The following is a 5,323-nucleotide window of genomic DNA, read 5'->3' as shown; positions in this document are numbered from 1 at the left end:
TCGCTGCAAAACCGACTCCACGTAGTCTTGTCTGCCCTACCCCTAGAGTGTAATTTAAAAGCCGGAGGTGCGGAGGGAGGGCAGCCCTCGCCCGCTGTAACGAGGCTCAAGCACCCGGGTGAGCTGGAGCGGCTGAGGCTGGTCACCGAGGCGCCGAAGGCGCCGATGGCGGTCCAAAAAGCCGAAGCTGCGGAAGCAAGCGTGGGTGCCTGAGCCTCGTTACGCAAGGGCGGAAGGGCTGCACATCCCGCAGCGCCGGAGACGAGGAGATACCAATGCATGCTGCATGCTTGCTTTCATGCTGCATGCTCTGCATGCTTATCTACTCTATTAAATTATATATGATTTTTTTAAAGATACGAGTATGTCTGTTATAAAGTAAATTTTTCTGAACAACAACATTATGAGTTGAAGTATGTTCTTAGTAACAACATTATTAATTAAAACAATATGATCAATGAATGTTATGAAGAAAAAAGATCTGAAAATAAAAATTATGTATTTTAAATGGTTCTTGGTAGTAACAGAATTGATAAAAAAATTATGATTACTAACTGTTATGAGCTCCGATGGTAGTAATAAAAATGTATGAATAAAAAAGGTATGAAAAATAAAATTATGAAGAGAGATTATTATGAACACAAATCGGTAGTAAGACAAAGAATAGGATTTAGAATTTTATGTGAGCCAATATAGAACCATTAAAAGTTTGGGAACCACAAATATCACCGTATAATTGTTGCGTATAGCCATGGGAAGGACGCTTAGCTGGTCATCATTCCCATGTCAACCTACCGCGTTGGCACGCGGAATGTCAGAGATTTTGTCCGTCACAAAAAGTTTTGAGCTATGCCCGGCTTCGTCTGATAACTGAAGCTGATGGGAAAGGACGTAGAAGTAGGTATTATTGAAAAAAATACAGTTTTTGTGAAAAAAAAGTTCAGTGCACTGCCCGGGAATCGAACCCGGGTCGCAAGAATGGGAATCTTGCATGATACCACTACACCAGCAGTGCTTGTCGCCGCGGGGCGAAAATAGGACACATAATATTAAGTTATTGCTTACTATCTCGTTCATGCAGGATTGGTCTTTGACTGGAAGAGATACCTTATACCAGTTATAAGACCGCCAACTTATAACTTCAAATAAATAATTATTTTAAATAATCTGCTAATCTGCTTAATCCTTAACAAGGCCTAAAAAAATAATTATTTTAAATAATCTGCTAATCTGCTTAATCCTTAACAAGAACAAGGCCTAAAAAAAATAATTAATTTTATCAACCGTAGATTTTCACAGAATAAAGTTCAAATTGATGTGGGGTGCGTGCGGTCTATTTAACCACTGCCTGTATAAAGGATACTTTCTTCTTACAGAATTGAGTGATACTGTTTTTCTATTTAAACATTAACTCTACTGCAGAAAAGAGGGCATGATGTTTGTGAGTTCCTATAACATAAGTAGGTACTATTGGGAAATTAACAGTTTAAAAGTGTATTTCAACGGTACAGATATAGTTTATTTCTATTCCAGAACCAGCTGATACTTTTAAAATCTTGACATCCACAGTAGCGCGCCTACACCCCAAAGGTGCGCGCACCGGACGTTTCGTGTAAACACTTACATGCGCGAGCGCAATAAAAACGCTGTAAAATTTTGATGTTTCAATTCAAGACCGCCCGTCACGCTCGCACTCCCGCCTCCCCCTATCGCCATCCCACTCGCACACCAGATTATTATCAATGCACTTTACACAAAGCAGAAGATCCGAACTTCGGCTGACATTTATGTGATTTTGAAAGTAAATTGTGTAGGTTTAAAACCCAGATAAGTAGCCCACGAACGAGGTGTCAAGCAATAAAATTAATGAATGGAGCTAGATCTCATCTACAGTATAGTAAAACTGTTTTTGTAATAAAACGAAAGTTTATCAAATTTTTGTTTTTTCCGTGAGAGGAATCCGGGATAAGTTCACGGAATGAGAGCTCCAACCAAAATATTTTTGTTGAACGTAACACTATAAAGTAAAAAATATCGTAGCAGGTATTTTCGTGGCGTAGCTTGTAACGTGTGACGACTGAACTATGTATATAGGAAAAAGAAGTCGGTTTTTGAAAAAAATATGTCTTTATTGGGTAGTTTCTATTAACGCTATCTACACGTCATATTTATATCTATAACATCAGATTGAAGGTATTTATTAAAAACATTTAAACATATTACACTTAATTAATATCTTTGGGGCTTTTCTGAAAAATCAACAGTCACGATTTAGGTTAACTAAATGATGAAAAAATATATGCGCATGTCGAATCTACTTAACCTACAGTAGGTACCTACTCGTAGATAGGTACATCTTGAAACAATTTTCTTTTAAAGGCTTTTTTTTATGCCAATACCCTTTAAATAAAGTCTTCATCTTGCAGACATTTCATTAAAAGCCCATCTTTTTGTTGCAAACCTCTCAGCAATTTGGCTCGCACTGTTTACCATAAAACAGAGCTATTTCGATATCGGGTTCGGAGGGTAGTGTTAAATAAATTAATTTTGGGTGCAAAATACATGAGCGCCCTGTAATCGGCGCCCGCGCCGGTTCCCCGCCTCGGATTTACTTCTGCGATGGAGTAGTGCGTTTTGGATGTGGCATTCGATTTTTAAAAGTCACAATGCCAAATGTAAACAATGCATTAATTAGTACAAAAAATACTGATTCATGCATTCCACAAATCCGAAATTTCCCTGGCTAAAGAGAAGGTGACTAAAAAGTATTCCAAGCCCTCTTGGGCTGAGTTGCACCACCTCAACTATAACGATAACCGCAGTTTTTTGTATGGAGTTTAACAGACTTTTGACGTTTTTAAAAGTAAAAGTAAGATGGTGCAACCCAGCAATAGAAAATTCTATCTGGTTAAACTAGCTTTTGTAGCGTGCGAGCGACCATAGCTAGTTAGATTAAATAAAACCACACTTAGATAATAAAATTAAAAAATGCTCAAAACACCTAAGTACCTTTCAAAGTCAAAGTCAATATTTCTTTATTTGTTTAGACTAATAAATAGTTCTTACAAATCGTCATTTTGCTCTTAAGGAGCCTCTACATGTCTCATAATCTTTTTACCCTACCAGCGCTTCGAGACCAACATTTGGCAAGTGCTGAGAAGAAGCGCCGCAACAAACTCAGTCACCACTGTCTTTCACGCGCTAGTTGTACGCAGACAGCCAAAAAGTCTGCTTTGAACTCATATGAAGAACAGATTACACATTAATCTAACAAACTGCCGCATCCATTCCCCATCTTCCCACATCCGAGCCGCGTCCGGTAATGATCGAGAGATCCTTATCCGATTACCAATTTCATCGGAATGTGAGGCGGCGCGGGCGCAGGATCCGATCCGATTCCCCGCTAATGGACCGCTATTAGTGCACAACTCACTATTAGCTGCCTAACTATGACGCCACTCGCGAATTATGTTTGGTTAATCAATAGAGATTAGGGCATGAATATCGGAATCTCGGAATCTCGTAATATCGGAATCTCGGAACACTAGATCCGATATTACAATTCCGATATTGAGCGACTCAATATCGTAATATCGGAATCAGATAAAGGTTTTAATTGAGACTTTAAACAAAGCGTTTAAACCCGCCAGAACCTGCTACAAAGCTCAAAGTACATAATTGGCAAAGACCAATGATTTTCTCATGTCTCTCAACATCACTTTTTGTCCCACTGCAAATAATTACTAACCATAAAATGTTCTAAAACAATTTTAGCACTTACCGCACTTGGTCTTAGCAATTAAAAACGACATCTCAACTCCCTTCCAAACATTAATAAAATTGGACTATGGCCCGTCAGTTCTGCGTACTATGTGCCCTGCCCATTGCCACTTCAGCTTGCTAGTCCGCCTGGCTATGTCAGGTCAGCGACTTTAGTTCGTAAACAGGGCTTCTCATTTCTGATTCGAACTCGTAAAAAACACCAAGCACAGCCCTCTTCATAGCACGCTGTGCAACTTTGAGAGGCCACGTTTCCGAGCCGTATATTATCACTGGTAATTTTTAAGTGGTGGTAGTCTGGTGGTCTTTAAGCACTGAGTTATTTTAGACGAAAAGATATTGTGTAGTTTCCCGAACGCGGCCCAGCCGAGTAGGATTTGACGATTTACCGTTTTCTCGAAATTGAATCTACTTAGCTGAATCGTTTATCCGAGTTTGACATACTTGTCAACAATTTCGAAAATCAGATTCCCAACCGAAAGTAGGTAGGGCGGAACATGGTCATAAGCTTCGTTTTGTCCATGTCCAAGGCGTACCTGTTGGGAGACTCGATTAGGTCTTCGAGCATTGTGCCGAGGACTTCCAGCGATTCTGCCCTAGTTAGCAAAACTGACGGCCGATGGGGCAGCAAGGTTCTGGAGTGGAGGGCACGTACCGGAAAGCGCAGCATAAGGCTGCCATCCACAAGGTGGACCGACGACCTGATAAAGGTAGCAGGAAGGCGCTGGATGCAGGCCGCCACCAACCGGCCATTGTGGAAATTATTGGGGGCGGCCTATGTTCAGCAGTGGACGTCATATGGTTGAAATGATGATGATGATATCGCCCCGTGGTTTTGTGAGTTTTACATCGATAATCAAAAAGGAACAAATTACAAGCATAATTATTCAAGTTTTTTACCACTGTCTAATATTTTTGTAACATGTGACTTGAATGACTCTACAAATCGTTCCGCCAGTATTGGTTGAAGGAGTAAAAGTTTGTTTGATACCTGTTTTACAAAAACACTTAAATTCTTTGCTAGTCCATTTCCATATTTGACCCATTATCAGTTACCAATGATTACCCTTAACACACAAAATGGTTTTAAATACTTCAATTTTATAATTTTAAGAAGTGCTATTTTGTAATAAACTAAGAATTTTGATTAAAATCATTATTTTACTGTATACAATCGAGAAATTATACGAATATAACCAAATATTTAAAATATATAACACAAACTCAATTCCGATATTAATATCGGAATTCCGATATTGAGATCTAATATCGGAAACCAATATCGGAATTGAAAACCTTCCGATATTACATGCCCTAATAGAGATCCCACCAAAATATTTTCAAGCAAAATGTTGCTATAGAAGCAAGATCTATGCAAGATGAACCGTATGTCTCGCACTGTTGAAAAGATAATTGTGAGATCCTATGTAGAGCCAAGCTTCTAACTCAACACGCCCTAAATCTAAGTAATTAGTCAAATATTTTTGCGCTAGGCAAAGGCCAGGCTCGTCTTATAGGCACTCCCCGTCCCCCAGATTTTGTG

The 5,323-nt window shown here is 39.3% G+C and overlaps 1 non-coding gene across 1 annotated transcript; it reads right to left on the bottom strand.

Moving 5' to 3' along the window:
- Positions 1-944: 944 nt before the first annotated feature.
- Positions 945-1,015, bottom strand: Trnag-ccc (transfer RNA glycine (anticodon CCC)). The gene has a single exon. It is a non-coding gene; the product is annotated as a tRNA-Gly (tRNA).
- Positions 1,016-5,323: the final 4,308 nt, after the last annotated feature.

The sequence above is a fragment of the Ostrinia nubilalis genome, chromosome 3 (genome assembly GCF_963855985.1).
Source record: "Ostrinia nubilalis chromosome 3, ilOstNubi1.1, whole genome shotgun sequence".
Taxonomy (NCBI): domain Eukaryota; kingdom Metazoa; phylum Arthropoda; class Insecta; order Lepidoptera; family Crambidae; genus Ostrinia; species Ostrinia nubilalis.
Note: the sequence above shows the minus strand (reverse complement) of the source record. Positions and strands in the feature narration are given on the sequence as shown.